The sequence below is a fragment of the Desmodus rotundus genome, chromosome 11, assembly GCF_022682495.2.
Source record: "Desmodus rotundus isolate HL8 chromosome 11, HLdesRot8A.1, whole genome shotgun sequence".
NCBI lineage: Eukaryota > Metazoa > Chordata > Mammalia > Chiroptera > Phyllostomidae > Desmodus > Desmodus rotundus.
This window is the reverse complement of record NC_071397.1, coordinates 97143793-97161984: the sequence shown is the minus strand read 5'-3', so window position 1 is coordinate 97161984 and position 18192 is coordinate 97143793. Positions and strand designations below refer to the sequence as shown.

Sequence of the window (18192 nt, the reverse complement as noted above, 5' to 3'; positions counted from 1 at the left end):
ATACAAAGTTTTCTCAAATTAAATCAGGCAAAAGTGTTATCAATGTAAAATGCTAGGGAAGAACTAAGTGTATGTCTTTAAAATTAACCATTTCAATCAATTCAATCAACAGAAGCATAAATACCATCTTTTAGTTCCAATAAAAAAAACATCTTTTGGAAAATGTTGGATCATTTTACATTTAAAGCAAGGGGCAAAAAACCCACAGTATTTTATTCGGCATCCTCCCTCTAAGTGCTCTTAAATGTACTACACCAGCACCACTGAAGGGAAAGGCCCGGTGCTGGATCTGGCTGTTTCTTTATGAAGCTGCAGTGTCGATGCAGCTCACTGTCCTGCACACGAAGACTGGACACCCTACACTGTCTCACAGGAGCTGTTGTGAAAACAGACCCTCCTCTTTCCCCAGTACTTCACCTAAAGCAAGTACAGTGCAGCCCACTTGATTGACAATCAACAGACTTGAGATCCCTTCTAGCTCTATCACTGCACACCTAGGATAATGAACTTAGCACAAGACCAGGGAGCCCACACCTGCCTCTTGTTGAGAAGGCCCAACACAAACTAGGGCCCAAGGATTAAAGGGTGTGGGGAGCTCCAGGAGGTAGGGAAGTGGGGGCTGGGGGCGGGCTCTGAAAGGATGGTCTCCCCGAGTGAAGAAAGCAGAAATTGAGATAGCCCAGAAAAGCCACAGATTACTGCTGCCAGAAAAAGAAGGGACATTTCTGGTACCCACACACCTGGGACTATTGCAGAAAGCAGTGGATAGTTTCAGAATATTGGCTTTGCTGAAGCAAACTCTCCACAGCCTGAGAACCATGTGAGGCGCACTGGTATCAAATCTGGACTCGAGGTACAGAGCAACAGTCCCCACACAAATGCCGAACGTTGTTCTCCAGGCCACCAGGAAGTCAGAACCACCAAGCCCAGTGTGACACCAAACTAAGTTCCTACATGGTCCACATGGAGCTCTCCCACAGCTGGAAAAGCAGCAGAGGAAGAGGCAGTTGGTTCTTGCATCCATGGCCCACTCCTCGTGGCCCTAGTATGAACTTCCCTGGTTAATCTACACACTACATGGTTAACCAAGTCTGTTTGTTCATAACTATGACTGAACACTTCTAAAGAGGTAATGTCATAAGCATTATCACCGCTACACAGGCCAGTCCATAAAAGCCATTTTAACCCACAATGTACCTGGCCTCTAACTCCACCAGTACTTTCCCCAATACTCTTCAGTGTGTAAGAACAAATCTCATTTCCCTGACCTCCCTAACTGTGGGTAGGTCAAGGTGACATTCAGGAATGAAAAAAGCCAGGTAAAAGAATATTTGTAGATTCTGATAACTTAGGCTCTCACTATTTGCTAATAGAAACACCTCAGTACTTTTGCTGAGAAAGTGCTGCTTTACACCCATCACTTCCCAGTTATTCTGAATTTTATTTTATTCTTTTAAAGATTTTATTTACTTATTTTTAGAGAGAAGGGAAGAGAGGGAGAAAGAGAGGGAGAGAAATATCAATGTGTGGTTGCCTGTCACACACCCCCTCCTGTGGACCTGGCTTGCAACCCAAGCATGTGCCCTGACTGGGAATCGAACTGGCAACCTTTTGGTTCACAGGCCAGCAGTCGATCCACTGAGCCACACCAGCCAGGGCCAGTTATTCCAAATTTTAAAACAAAGATTGCTGTGGGAAGGGGATCCTATGGTCTGAGTTTTGCAAGTTGGGCCCATCTATATGGATTTACTATTACCTGTCTAAACTATGAGCTTAGGACCACAGAACAATTGAAGCAGTCATTAATTAGGGTCATGTTTATCCTCCCATTGTCAACTAAGAACATGTGGTTTTTGTTGCTTTAGAAGAAAGGTCTCCCTAGTTCATTACAGCCTTCGCCCCTGCTCAGTGAGAGATAACAAGCTCTGATCTGGAAGGTTTGTGTGAACTGTGAATGGCTCCTCCCTCATCTCATAGCAGGGGTCCACCCTCAATCAGTGCTTCCACAGAAAGACAATTCTCTGGGAGTCACAGAGACCTAAATAAGCTAATAACTCATTGTCCTCCACAGCAGAACTACAAACAAGACCTTAATTAATTTGCTACTAGTTACTGCCTGTTTACTAAAATTAGCCCAAATTCCATCTTTTTGCTCACTATAGAAATTCTCATGACACACATTTCTTGGACCTCATCCTAAGAGAATGGGTCACCGAAAAAAGTAAAAGAACTTGCCATTAAAGCATCCCTAAGGACAATGACAGAGCCACAGAGGGATAGGGCAGGCATCAAGAAAGAGCTAAAGAAAGTCGCGACTGACTGTCCAGATGTCTTGAGTTGGTGTTTAATTTGTAACTCAGAAGCAGGATATTCAAAGTTGGTGAGTGTCAGACTGGGGCCTTAAAGTCACCTAACCCATAACCTTTCACAAGCAGGGACAGGCCAAACACTGTCAGGCCCAGCCTCATTATGGTGAGTACTCCTCCACATGGCTTCCTTTCACTGGCCGCAAAAACCCCAGCATAACCGTGGCGTTGGCAGTAGTGGTCTCATAAGGTTCAAGTTCTGTGGTGCATAAGGAAAAAGGGTAAGTTTAAGAGTGAAGTAACTGAAATCGCAGATGTAAATGCCCCAGAACTCTTGTAGTCTGGGTGTTCCAGAAGTGGCAGAACTATACAAGCATTCCACTGCTTAGTGGACGGCGGTGTTCCAGTCCAAATCCAGATCTTTTGGAACTCAAAACACATTTTCCAACTGGAAAACATCAGGTCTGTAATGCAGTCTAAAATTGAACCTGTGTTTGTTTCTTTCAACAAGTATTTGTGGAGCTCTAGCCCACAGGGAGCTTACAATCTAATGGGGGGAACAGCAGCAAAGGGAAGAGATATAAATAATAAAGTTATTGCCATTGGCAGTAAGTGCTGTGCAGAGAAGAACCCTACAAGGCGTGATGAGGGAAGGACTCCGAGAAAGGACTACAACGGAGACCAAAGAAGTATGGAGAGCAGGGGTGGGGAGCTTCCCAATGGGGAATGGCTGTGCAGAGCTAAGAGGCAGGAAAGACTCGGGTGGGACAGTGGAAAACAAGGGCATAAGATAAAGTGGCGGGGGGCCTTGTTGATCACAGAAGGGAACTTACATTTAACTCTGCGTGCAGTGGGAAGCCACTCAATAATTTTAAGCAGTGGACTGAAATGTTCTCATTTCATCTCAGGACCAGTACTGCTGAAACGTAGGAGAAACCTGCAAGGGGACAATGTGAACGCAGGAAAAAATAGGTAGAGGACTGTTGAGGAGATCCAGGGCAGGCAATAGTGGCCTGAACTAAGATGCTCACCAGACAGAGGGAGAAGAGAGCAGCCTGGAGGTATGTCTTGGAGTTAGAATCAGAATTTCTGATGAATTATATGTGGGACAGGAAATAGTGGAATCGCCTCCTTGGCTGTGAAATGGGGCACAACACACATGCTCCATCTGCAGGACTGTACCCCCAGCTCCAGCCACCACTTACTGGCCAAGGGACCTTGAGTGCTGTGTGAAGTAAGTGAATCAGTGTTCCAGTTGCTGATATTATCTGTCAATCTGGGATAGTAATAGTATCTACCTCATGGATTTGTGAGGACTCAGTGAGTTAGTATTTATAACATGCTTAAAACGGTGCCTGGTAGGTACTAGGAGCTATATAATCTACTCTTATTACTATTACTACTATCATCATCTATCTCGCAGTACTACTGATTGAGTTCATTCATGTAATGCCTGTTAAGGAGGTGTCTGGGACATAAAAAACTCTCAACAAACGTCAGCTCTTACTGTTATCATCATGAATGACTACCAGTTGGTGGCGGCGAGGTGAAGAACTGGATGGGGGCGGATTGCATGGGCCTATGGAAGTAGTTCCACTTGAAAGGTTAAGTTTGCATTGTCTGTGAAACAGCCAAATATCAAGCAAGAAGCTGGACACATGAATCTGAAGCTCAGAAGAAAAGTATGGACTAGAGTTAGTAACTTAAAGGTCACCCACCGGAAGATGGGTTCACTACAGAGAACAATGAGTCAGTCAGAGAGAGGATGAAGATGGAGAAGAGGGCCTAGTGGTGAGCCCTGTGGGACCCCAACATTCCAGGTCAGACCGAGGTGGAGAAGCCAGCAAAGGAGACAGAGAAAGAATAGTCAAGCGAGGAAGAAAGCCAACAGGAAGTGAAGCCCTCACAGCCAAGCAAAGAGCGTGTCTGCTAAGAGGTCAAGATGGATGAAGACTCTGGATGTGGCTCCATGGAGGTTACTGGTGATCTTGACAAGTGCGTTTCTAGCATCTTATATATTCCTTCCAACTCTACCTAACTTTCATTAGCAACACTTTAAGAGAAAATGAGTTCAAAGGGCAATGTGCAGTGGGAAAAACTCTGACCTTGGAGCCAAAAGACTGAAGTTCACATTGCAGTGAGGTCTTAGGGAAGTCCCTCAATAGCAAAGGGCACTCATTCTCTCCACAGGTAAAATGACAGCTTGACCAGATTCCCACACATAGGTCCTGAGTTCCCCATGTGTCAAAAACCCACTAATCCAAGTCCATAAGCTACTTTTCAATATTTAAAACATGTGCTGTTGATTCTCGGCCTGCTGGCTAAGATGAAGTATAAAACATGTACCGAGAACTAGGTATCTACCCAAGATAAAGTTACACGAAGCAGCACAGTTCTTTGTCCTTGGCTGAAATTACAACTGGGTGTGGCAACACTTGTGAACTCGGGAAGCAGCAGTGGTGAAGAAGGAGAACTCTGGATGGAAATGCCTGACTTCAAATCCTGGCTCCACCATTTATTCCTCGCTGCGTGACTAGGGCCTATGCTATTTAACTGTTCAAGGTCTGTTTCCCGACCTGTAAAACTGGGATTATGACACTACTATCTCATACAGCAGTTAGGGGTTTTAAATAAATTCTAAGATCTTAGCAAGAGCTCCCTGTTGGCTTTCCTCCTCCCTCCTGAATGCTCTTTCTGTCTCCTCTGTGGCAACTCTTGGCCTGACCTGGAATGCTGGGGTCCCACAGAGCTCACGACCAGATCCTCTTCTCCTCCATCTCTATCCTCTCTCTCACTGAGCTCAACATGAAGCATCTACAAGCACAACTGACCCTTGAACAACACAGGTTTGAACTGTGACGGTCCACTCATATGTGAATTTTTTCCAGTAAATAAATACACAGTCAGCTCTCAGTATCTGCGGGTGTTGCATCTGTGGATTCAACCTATCACAGATAGAAAAAAAAACCCTGTTTTCAACCTGTAGTTGGCTGACTCTGTGAATGTGAAGGGCTGACTGCAGAATTTTGGGGGAGTCAAAAGTTATACACAGATTTTCAACTGCGCAGGGGGCAGGGTTGCTACCCCAACCCCCTCATTGTTCAAGGGTCAATGTACAGAACAAACATGAGCTATTAATACCATTTCCTTACACTGAACAAAACTTCTTAGCTATTCATAAGATCACAGTCATTTCTGAGGCAAGAAGAATATGATGGTGAAATGTTGGTGACCACTGGTAACTCCTAATGCAAAATGTATTCTCTGGATTCCTAAAACACACCTGCCATCTTCATCACACAAAACTCACTAAAATCTAGGGGATAAGGCTTTGCTCCCCTACTAGACTGTTTACCCCCCTGAGGGCAGCATCCACCTGTGACTTACTGATGGCCTATCAACAACTGTTGAATTAATCCCTTGGAACTCTACCCTGTTACTTCTAAATTCCACTCCTAAATTTCTAACTTAGAAATAATGGTTCTAAATTGTTTTCTGCAAATACTTTTCAAGTCTCTGCTGTACAACAAATCCTTTCAATGACTTACCCTACCCCTGCTCCCTGCCCTTTGCACACACTCTTTGTCTCACCTGAAGCACAAATCGACAGATTCTCAGACGTACGTAGCCTCCCAACAAGTTTTCCAAACATAGGATCATTTTCACTGGTTTCTAAGTTTAAAATCCAACTTTTCAGAACCTTTTTTTTTTTTAACTTTGGGAGGATAGTTATACCTGAATGAGAGCTACTCTTTCAAAATTTCTAGAGAAAAAAAAAAAAAAACTGAGCTACAAGAGACAAAGCATATAAGTTAAACATTCCCCTGTCCTTCCTCTTAAGTGACTCACAACACAACCCTGAGGAAGCCAGACCTAAATAGCTACCCACCTGATAAGGACTCAAATGCTTTCTTGATACCACAGGATAAGCAACAATTAATAAAAGAAACAAAATAGGAAAGAGCAGAGACTACCAAAAAACTGTTTGTATTAAGTAAACCAATCACAGATTTTATTTACAATCAGCTGGTATATATAAACTGAGACAAAAAGTGAAGGCAGCCTGAAAATGAAGTTCAAGGGAGGCTGGCATACATTAGTTGTAATTCAGACACTTCATCAGTGAAGAAATATATAAAGCTTAGGAAGGTTTTTTTTTTTTTAGAAAAAAGGCAAGCATCAAACCAATAGATAATGTGTGGTAATTGTAGCTGCAAGAATACAAAGTGAATTACAAAATGAGGAAAGCAGCCGAGGGACATGCAAGCAAGAAGTGTTCGCTGAGTGTCCAGCACCGGCTCAGGCCCGGGTTGGGGCGAGCAGGCAAAGTCCAGTGAGGTTCAGCACCTGCCCAGACAAGCTCCCTGTACAGGTGGGAGGAGATGGGGAACAGATATACTTCAACGCCACCAGATGAATGCTGTAGCCATCAGCCAACAAAGTGCCCTGGGGCAGAGCTGACAGACTCTTGACTGAATGACTGATTCCTGGCAACAAAAAGCCAGTGTAGGATCTTAAAAAGATGGTGTAATAGCAAAGCAAAAAAAAAAAAGAAAGAAAAAGAGTTCAAACTTGGGCCAAAGAAAGGAGAATTTACTGGCGTGAACAATACTGAAAAGAATACCATAATGATATGGGAGCAACCCAAGTGTCCATCAACAGATGAGGAAATAAGCAGAATGCTGTATATCCATAAAATGGAATATTATTCAGCCTTAAGAACTGTGGACAAAAAGGGGCTCCATAATAAATCTAACCAAGAGCAACCTCACAGGTTGATCTGATCACATGTTCTTACCTGGGCAGGTCATGGGGGGAGTCATTACTCAGGCCTGTAACTTCCCTAGTAAGTATCTTTGCCTTAAGCAAGCCCTGTTCATTGTTTCTGTGCATCTAGGTTAACACACCTTTGAAGTGCCTTTTTCAGACCCCCGAGGAAGCAGAAGCTCAACCATCCTCAAGAAAGCACATAATCTTGTTAACAGTCCTGTAATACAATCCCTGCCCACTTTCATGTAATCTTCCTCACATTCCCCCTCAATTCCAAATACATAATAGAAGCTGCACACTGTCATAGGCAGGATTTTTCTAACTCTGTTGAGATGTTAATTACAGGTTTGTCCTCTGTTTGGTGCAAATAAACTATTACTATAAGTTTTCTATAGATTTGGACATTCTTACATCAACAGAAAGACATTCTGACACATGATACAAGATGGATGAACCTTGAGGGCATTGTGCTAAGTGAAATAAGCATCAATAAAAAATGCTGTGTGATTCTACATATGTGAGATACTCTGAGTAGTCAAAATCACAGAGACAGCCCTGACTGGTGTGGCTCAGTGGGTTGGCTGTAATCCCACAAAACAAAAGGTCGCTGGTTCAATCCCTAGTCAGGGCACAGGACTGGATTGCAGATTGATGTTTCTCTCTCACATCAATGTTTCTCTCCCTCTCTTTCTCCCTTCCTTCCCCTCTCTAAAAATAACTAAAATCTTTTAAAAAATCAAAGAGACAAAAATTATAATGGTGATTGACAGGAGCATGGGAGTGTATTGTTTAATGAGTACAGACTTCAGTTTTATAAAATAAAAAATATTTTTTAACTATCACAATAATACAGACTTAATTATAATCTTAGAGTTAAGCCAACGTTCTACATAAATAGTAAAAGGTTCACATCTGGATGCCAATTTCAAGGAGGAATAAATAAAATTATACTGCCTAAGTAAGAAAAAAGTCTTAATGCTACAGATTAGAATGACCATATTCAAGAGATATGAATGCTCTATATTTGGCACTTGCTGTCTAACATCATAATAATTAGCTTGTTTAAAAAATCAGCTGATGTTTTCTACATCACTCTATCTACAAACTCACACACACACGTGCAATAGAATGGGCTTTAGGAACATACAATAAGGGAACCAACTCTTCAGGACCACGAAGGTGGTCCAGTGGCAGCAGCAGCTGCCTGTTCAGCTCCAGAGTCAGACTGCAACTATGTGCAGCCTGGGCCACACTCCTGAACTGGGTGACCTTTCTGTGCCTCAGTTCCCCATAAAATGGGATTGTTGGGAAGACTACATAAATGTATACAAAGTACCTTAATTACCTTCCTGCCACATAGTTATAATTGCTCAACAGATATTAGATATTGCTACTGTAATTTTATTTACATTCTACCCATTAAGCAAGTTTAAAAATCTGGAATAAAGTAAATTACTAAAAGGACATGTAAAAGCCCTGGCTGGGTAGCTCAGCTGGTTAGGGCATTATCCAGATACACCAAGACCACAGGCTCAATCCCCAGTCAGCACACATACAAGAATCAATATTCATTCTCCAACCCCCCATGCTCCCTCCCTTCCTCTGCCCTCTAAATCAATATATAAAAATAAAATGAAATGAAATAAAGGATATGTAAAAACAATTATCATTCACTCCAATTTCAATTTGAAAATTAAAATAGGACAAAGAATCATAGAGAAAAAAGGTAAAACTTTATCTCTGATTAAAATGAAAGTCTACCAAAATCCCTGCCAATTGTTACTGAATGGCCTTTGTATGTTAATGAGCCACTGGGGAAAAAGAGGCACAGAGCAAGAACTAATGATTTCTGATTACGAAGGGCCCACTTCTCATCTTACTCCACATCCACAGCCTCCCTGTGAGATAGTAAAATCCCCATTTTACAAATGATTGAACCAAGGCTCAAATAGTTTCAGTTGAGCTTATCAAACATCACCAGGCTATTAGTAATAGAGTTAATATTTGATATATGACTCCAAGGCCCATACATTTTTCCACTAAAAACTGTGTTGCCAGGATTAAGAGTAATTTCCACTCTACACCGGTGTTGCTTTGGGATAGGAAGGGAAAGTTATATATACTTATTTGATGTGAATAATAAAACGATTTATGAATCTAGGCCAACTCTGTTATCATGCACTCCAGAATTTCTAGAGGAAATAACAAATGACCAAACCCAAATTAAATGTTAAAATGAAAGGACAATTAATAATAGCAGCCTTCCCAATACTCTGGTCACTCAATACTGAGGATGTGGGTGATGTGCACACTCCAATTCTAGTCCATCTTTCCAGAAAGCCATTTGGCAATATGCAGAAAGTAATTAAAACCAACAGTGCTAAAGGCAGTCTGGCTAAGGTGAGAATTCATCAAAGATGTCCACCAATATGTTGTTCAATATCACTCTAGAAATTCCAGGAAGTACATTATAATGGGGGTGGGGGGAGAGTCATATAAAAGAGCCAAAAATCATTGTATTTATGAATAATATAATTTTCCATCTGGAAAACCCAACAGAATTGAATGAAATTAGTACTATTAAGAGAATTCAGTAAAATGGGAAAATATAATACACAGAATAAATTCAAGATGATGAATGAGCCCTATGTTTACTATTCTCTCTCCCAAATCCCCATTAAAATGATCAAACAAATATAAAATTACAAAAAACAATCTGCAGTAAACAAAGACAGGCCTTGGACGGGCCCTTGAGGAACTTCCAAAAGACACAGAGCAGATGGAGTTAGACTGATAGAAAAGTACCAGAGAGCCTTAATTGAGCCAGGCAAACGCAAGCACACCACCTTCAACTACAGGGCTAATGGCTTTGGCCGTCCACCCCGGGCCAGAGAGGAAAACGGGAGTCTGACCTGGCAGGCCCTCTTGTACACATCCATGGGCAGCAAAGCAGCAGTCCAGTTAATGCTGGACTGCCACAGCAACAAGCTGACTGGCAAAGGGGTGAAATTCCCTAATGATCTTCAAGATTTCCTATCAGATTTCCATGACCCGTACACAAGGCCTAACCTACCAGCAGCAGAAGGGAGGGAGAGCAGGACCTCAAACTGAGGACCTTCTTTTGAAATCCTCTTTGGGCCTTCCCTTCCCTCAGTCTAACAACTGTTTAAAAAGCGTGTGAAGTCTGCCTTTGATTATTCTGTATGAACCCAGACCAATTTCTCTTTTCACTCAGTTTGTTTCGGTTTTCTGTCCGATGTGTTGCCATGCCAAACTGGATGTAAGATCTCTGCGGGCAAGAGTCACATTGTTCATGCTCGCTCTGTATTCACTGAGGTGCCAATGATTCACATGGATGAAAACAGGAACAGAGATAACAATTCTTCCCCAGAAAGGCCATTAGGTCTTATGAAAACCACAGTTTTGGCACTGCACATGTTTCATTCTCACAGTGTATCATCTGTTATCGGGCCATAGACTCTACGTGAATGTTGTTTTGAGATCAGTTCAACTGCTGGAACATCAATCATTTCCGACAACACGCACCACTGCACCAGGGTCTCTCATTGAAGCGGCACTCTGATGGGTGACATAAGAATTCTTTAGATGGCACTTCCTCGCTAAGTTAAAGCATTTTGTTTATCTTTAAGGCATTTTATTACACACACCTATATTCTCTTCATCCAAAAGTTCAACCTAAACTCTAAGTAAATAGCAAACAAAACTGAACATCAGTATTTGTATAACCCATTCAAAATAAGGACAAAAATTAGCACGATTATCTATTATATCTTTTAATAGCCCAAAATTAAAAGCAACCCAAATATCCAATACTAACCAGTGATGTATATTATGATTTATCATAATATAAATGCTTGATGAATTATTATATAGTCTTCAAAAAAGTATAATCATCCAAGTGTCCACCAACACATTAATGGATAAGTAAAATGTGGTATATAAATACAGTGGAATATTATTTAGCTTTGAAAAGAAAAAATTCTGACATGTGCTATAACACGTGCTAAACTTGAAGATATCATGCTAAATGAAGTTAAGTCAAACACCAAAGGGCAAATACTGCATGACTTCACTTATATGAGGTCCCAGAGTAGTCAAATGCAGATACACAGTGGAAGGGTGGGTGCCAGGAGCTGGATGTGGGGTGGTGGTGGGCTAAAGTGGGAAATTATTATTTAACAGGCATATGTTTCCAGTCTGGGAAGACAGCAAAAGCTCTGGAGGTGCACAGTGGCGATGTTTTGCACAACAATGTGAATGTTCTTAATGACACTTGAACTGTACACTTTAAAATGGTTAAAATTGTAAACTTTGTTATATATATTTTATCATTGTAAAAAATATAATTATGAAGACCATAGAAACATAAAAAATTCACATAGTATGTTAAATTTTAAAAAGCATACAGGTGTTTGTAATTTTGATTATAACTATGAAAAAATGTGTATGAGAAATAAATTCAAAAGAATGCTTTACTTAAGTGTTCTAATAAGGGTGGAAACTACAGGTGGATTTCCTCTATTTTGCAAATGGACTGCAATATTTTGCTGCTTTTTATGCTTAAATTTAGAAGAAAATCAAAAATTGATGCACTAAGTATAACACCAAAAGAGCAAAGCTAAGGTAACCACAAAGCTCCCTTACTTGTTACTCCTTTCTCCATTCATACAATCCTAAATCTGGGGCTCAATCCTAAAATCTGGTGGCGAGTTCTGGACTCCCAGAGGATTAAACTTTAATCAAATTAACAGTTTTCCTCTTATCTTCATTTTTGAAATTTAATAAGAAACTCACTCCAAAATTTTCTATCCACCTAACTTCCTTCTTAGTCATTGCTTTTAAGCTACCTCAACTCTTTTGTGGGAGGGGGCTGGGCTCTAAATAAGTAAATAAATTTATCATCAAATAAAATTTCTTTTAAAAGGATTGGTGGATAAAGTGAGATGGAAAATGAATCTGACCAGGCACCAGAAGCTGGCCTCTGGTCAGCCCCGCTAGGTAATAGCTAGGAGACCTCAAATGGTGCACAGCTTCTCCCACACTCAGTTTCCCATCTGTAAATGGATGATTTTTTGCTCCATCCTTTATCACCTTTATCAACAAATAAAGGTCAAAGGCGACATTTATAAAAAGGCTCTTAAGAATGTAACATGCTTTATAAGTAAGTTAAAGGTAGTGCCCTGTCAAATTTACAATATGAGATTTTTTCTGTATTGTCAAAAGGGACCACATGTAACCTTTTTTCTGTTTTTACATTATTACTTCTGATGTCATTTTGAAGGCACTGGGTTTCCCCAGTCCTCAGAGCTCCCTGGCTCTGCATCTTTAATGAGAAGTATGGCTCAAGACAGCCTACTTAAGACGTGACATTTCCGGGGCATCCCTCATGGTACGGAGAAAGAGGTGAAAGAGGTCCACAGAAGAACAGAAAGGCCACATGGGATAAAGGGCTTCCCACAACCCATATGCAGCACTCCCCATTTTCAATCCACAGCAGAGCTCTTTCTGAGCTAGTTTATAATACCACTTGGTTTTTATGTCTTTTAAAGCAGTAACAAACATTTCCTATCCTTTTGAAAGTAGGAAATTTAGTAGAGTGAGGGGCATGTGAGAGAGCCTTCCAGAGGTGTCTTCTGTTGCAGCAATGCTTACTCAGGTGCTCATCTGAATCCCCTCAGCTCCAGTAATAAGTCATCCTTCCATATAATCCACATGTTCTGTGGAGGAAAAATAGTTTGAGTTGTAATTTTAAATACACTAATAAATCAAATGGGTACTAAACCACCTTTATGATATGTGCTCATAAGTTCCCAATTAGCACTAATACCTAGAGTCACCAGACCACTCTTTCGCCACGGTGCACTCACTAAGTGAAACTTTCCTATCTCCTTGGATTGGTGCATACAGGCTCCCGATTCACATGGGGAGTTCAATCTGCACTGAATTTCAACTCACAGAGGGTTCTCAGATTCATATGGGGGGATGTGAGTATGTGCCCACACAACTAAAAGAGGAACAGCTCCTTTCCATTTCCTCAGAAATCAGTGCAGCATGTGATCTGCCGATGAACTGGTGACCCAGACGAAATAATGACAGCCAGGAGGGACAATCCACTGGTACTTTTTGATCTAAGTGAATGGGGTGCATGAAGATTCAAATTTACAAAGTTCAATTAGTGGATTTTACAGGAACATTTATAAAAGGATTCCTTCTAATAACAGGAATCCCATGCATTTAAATAATTTAATTAAAAATATTTTTTTTATACTTGAGTTTTCAGGAATGTATCTCCCACATCAAGTTACTGTATTTAATAAAACTTTGGTGACAATTTCTCTGAGTTTAAACAATGCTGATATGAAAATAGGCTACCATTTATTTTACAAAAAAGGATTTAATTTTTAAAAAATTCCACAATTTGTTTAGCAGGTTCATTTCCTCAACCTACTTGGCAGTGGTGGCGGTAGTGTTGTGTTTTGGTTTAGCTGTGGGCTTTACTGCTTTGCTTTGGTCTCATTTCTGATGCAAAGCTTAGCTGCTTTCACAGCCTGGTCCTTTCATGATTGTTCACCTCACACTTCTATAAACTTGTAGCACAGATGTTCTTTTCTAACTGCTCCCAGCCTCCCCATGCTTGCCATAGGAATCACCACTTTGTAAGACCACTCATCACTTCCTCCCAGAATTCCAGAATTTTCTGGAACACAGAACAGTGTCTCTTAGAACACTTGGGTCATAACATTAAAAAAAAGGGAGAGGGGCATTGGCAGCCATGTCCACCTCGTGGGTTAAGGACTTGTGGAGACCTGTCTGTGCTAAGGGAAGCTGAGATGGGGAGAGAGGAAGGAAGGAGCTTTTCAGGCCCATCCATATAGTGTTCCACGCTCTATTTCCCTGCCCAGCTTTCAGCAGACAGCCCAGAATCCTCCCAATAAGTACCACCCCCCCCCCCCCCGCCTTGTTTTGGATAGGTGAGTTCAGCTAGCTCTTACTTGTAACCAAGAATCTCCTAAATAATAGAGGGCTTTACTTTACAGTTTTTTCTGTTGACTCTTTTGAAAGAGGCAAGGTAGAAAGCTACAGGTAGACTGAACCCAGCAGGGGCTGCAAGCCAGAAGGAGGCAAGTGATACCTCAGAACCCACTTCTGTGGCCCAGGCTGAACAGGGTAACTCCAACAAACTCATGCATCCTCACCAGGACACCACAGGCCAACTCCTCTAGTTAACCGACCTAATAATGCTAGCTTAAGGGGAAGTTAGCTGTTCTCTGTTCCACACCCTACTTTAAAGTATAATTCAGAACAGACAGCACAAAGTTTTCAGATGCCATCAAAACTCTGTGTGTTTGGAGAGCAGAGCTTCCCAGGTCCAAGAGCAGCAAACCAAACTCAGAGAAATGGGGGCACAGCATCTCCACTTCACCTCGTCAACTCCCACATGGAAAGAAAGTGAACTTGAGCTTAAAACCCAAAGGGACGGGGGGGGGGGGGGGGGGGGGGCGGGGGAGAGAGAAGGGGAGAAAAGGCATACAACTGTAATTGAATAACAATAAAAATTTAAAAAAAAATCGAAGCCACAAAAATAAATAAATAAATAAAACTTATTTAAACATTACAAAAAAACCCCAAAGGGACATCACATTGGACAGAGCATGCTGATGGTAGTTTTATATGCTTTATATGCACAGAAGGAAGCATCCACTGTTTTTTAAGTCCATACCAACTACTGAGAAAATCAGTAGATCATACTGGAGAGCCTCCAACCGAGTTACGAGTAAGTCAGTAGAAACAAAAGTTTTATAGTAAATTTCCTACAAGGAAGAGTCAGTCTTTTTTTCCCCATAGTCAGCCCTCCACACGCAGAGGTTTAGCATCCATGATTTCAACCAACACGCAGACTGAAAATACTTTTTTAAAAAACATCAGAGTTTTCCAAAAAGCAAAACTTGCCCTGGCTGGTGGGACTCAGTTGGTTGGAGTGTCATCCTGTATATTGAAAGGCTGCAGGTCCAATTCCCGGTCAGGGCACATGCATGCCTAGGCTGTGGGTTCAGTCTCTGGCGGGGCATGCACGGGAGATAACCAATTGATATTTCTCTCTCACACCAATGTTTCTCTCTCTCTTCTCCCTCTTCCCCTCTCTCTAAAAGCAATGAAAAAAAATGCCCTCTGGTGAGGATTAAAAAAAATAAAAATAAAACAAAAACTTGAATCTGCATACTACAAGTACTACGATTAATCACGAATGAAGTGACTGTAGGCACACCCTGCTGTAGCCTACATACAAACATAATTTATATGCAAAACCACACCATTCTACATGAGGAACTTGAGCATCTGTGGGTTTTGATATCTGTGGGGTCCCTGGAGCCAGGCCCCTGAGGGATACCAAGGGACAGCTGTATGTAGAAGTACTTGGCTGAATACCACCAGGATAGTCGCACAACAATATAAATGTACTCAATTCCACTGAACTTTACACCTTGTGAATGATTAAAATGATAATTTTTTGTGTATTTTACAATTTTAAAAAACAAAAAAAATATGACACATTAAAAGAGTTACAGAGGCAGGCTGGGTCTCCTCGGTGTCAAGCACTATGCACGATGCTACATCTGACAGTCTTAACAAGGTGCTCCCTTGCCATGGGCAACTTAGTGCAGAACTGGGGCTGACCTGGGTGGGCAGAAAAGAGCTGTGGTTTTGGGGGGTGGGATGGGGACTGTTAAACTCAAACAGCTGTCTCTTGAAATTAGTAATAATGAAAACACTCCACACAGTCGATTTCCCCTGGCCTCCCAGTACCTGATCAGCATGGTCTTAACATTACTAATTCCTAAGTATTTCAACATAAACTCCTCCAAAGTCACTGCTGGTTTCCTATCAGCCATAAGCAGATGGCAACCCAGAAGAGTCCTGTTCCCATCATGCTAACTTGGCGGGAAGCTCACCTGCCACCACCTGAAACACAGATCCCTCCCACCTGTACACAGAAGGCTCCCAAACACAACTAAAATCCTGCCCAGATGCCCACTGATCAGCATCCTTGAAAGCATGGGGGGAAAGTCTCATTACAACTCCACTAATTAATAAACATAGAGAGGGACTACATCACATCCTGATATAATTACAGGAGTACTGCGCTTCCGCTGCAGTTCCACTCTATGGTTCAAGCAGGTTCCCCGCCGGACGACACTGGGATGTAATCCAGTTTTCTAATATATCCATATGTATCAGAATCAGAGCACATCTTACTATTTCAAACCTGGAGAAAAACCTTTGGAGATGCTAGAAGTTCAATTTCAGACACATTACTTACATCCTTAGAATTTTATTTACAATGAAGCCATCCATCCTATTTTTATAAACATAACATAGATTTCTTGCTATAATTTTTAACCTAAATAATCAAACATTAAGAGAATGACTGTTCACAAATTCACCAAAGTTAGAAAACATCAAAGGTGTGTATATATACACACACACTGGCAAGAAGAAAAGAATCTATATTGTTGACTTCATCAGATTCCAAGCAGAGATGCTCCTCTGTGCTTTATGGGTGCACCTGCTAATCACCAGGGCCTTAACCACTGATGGCTCCTTGCCTGCTTAGCAAATTAAACTTGACTCTGGAATGCTAAGCCAAGGTTTTCTTTTAGAAGGGGCAGCTTAACTACATAGCTCACTGTCCTCCTGCCACACCCCAGTATTGAAACCTTCAAAGGCTCTACTCTTGCAATAGAGAACAAAATTCTTAAACATGGGATTAGGAAGCCCAGCATGAAAAGGGATCTCCCTTACCAAACTTCCCCATTTTCTCAGCGAAGCCATCTCTGACCTCTCTGACTAGATGAAATTCTACCTTTATACCCAGTACTTCTTCATGGCAACACCTTGGCCTTGGTTTCCTCATAAAATAAGAAAATGTGTGCTTGACATAAATGGCACATATAGAAAAAGGCTTGGTAAACTAAGTGTTCTACATCTGAAAGGAGTATTACTTGCAATGAAAAAAGCTACATGCCACCAAGAAAAACTCTGGGGGGAGAAAAGACTGACTCCTATTTACAGACACGTCTACTGTAAAAATTCTATTTCTGACTTACTTGTGACTTGGTTGGAGGCTCTCCAGTATGCTCTACCAATTCTCTCCAATAGCTGGTAAGGACTATATCAAATCTACAGAAATGGCCTTAGAGGTCTGTAAAAAAGCAAAGCCAGAATCCTCTTCTCTGCCCCCTCACTGAGTGACCCCTCCTGCTCAGGCATGCACAGCATTCCTACTCTCACTGCTTTCTACTCGGGGGAGGGCGGGAGCATCCAAGGCAGAAAAGGTTAAGAAAGGAGAGAGACAGATTTGAATGCACAAGTAGAAGCTATCAGTTACCCAGGAGAAAGCCCAGCACAACTCACATAGAGGAGTGTGAGTTGTGAAGCTTGTAGATAGATAGTGCAGAGGCATCTAAGGCCTTCCTGCTTTTGCCATTTTTTATCAGGCAGTGTAGGCATGAAGCTACCAAAATGGCTTTCATTCTACCTAACTTCCTGCCTGGCCTCCCATCCTCTTAATTCTGTCGATCTGTCTCCACCTAAGGCAAGGGCAGAGATGGGCGAACAAACCGCAGAGTTTCAAACCTATCTAAACAGTAAGACATGCACTTACGCATGCCAACCTCTTTTTTTTCTCATTAGATACAACACGCTTCATCTAGGCAATAAAGTTAGAATTCCTCCAGTGGCTCTGGAGAGTGAAAGTAGTGAGACTCTGGGGTTTACTTTGATGTGAGCTTCCTCACAGTGAGGAAGCCTTTCTCTTCAAGACTTAAACTCAACAACATATCCTGACATCCCACTCTGGCCCAGGCAAAAGAAGAATGTGGAAACAGTGCGAGAGCAAAGACATCTCAGGGAATCACAGTGCATGGGAAATGGAAACAGCAACTGACAGTTTGGACAAGTTGCGGGTGGTCCCACACACGCAGAACTGTTCCACCGCCAAGACAGATCCTAGGGGCAGATGTGTCTCATAAGACCAGTGATCAAGAATAATTTCCATATCAACTACATACTACAAACTATCACACCCTACACAAAT

General features: G+C 41.7%; 1 protein-coding gene across 4 annotated transcripts in view; it reads right to left on the bottom strand.

Annotated features, from left to right (window-relative positions):
• TULP4 (TUB like protein 4) overlaps positions 1-18192 on the bottom strand; it is a 202932-nt gene that overhangs the window by 169777 nt on the left and 14963 nt on the right. Inside the window, exon 2 of one of the 4 annotated variants that reach the window (XM_053914303.2) lies at positions 12750-12814. The exons of the other annotated variants lie outside the window; for them this stretch is intronic. The gene's annotated coding sequence lies outside the window, so the exon portion shown is untranslated. The remainder of the gene's footprint in view (positions 1-12749; positions 12815-18192) is intronic. 4 annotated transcript variants of the gene reach the window in all.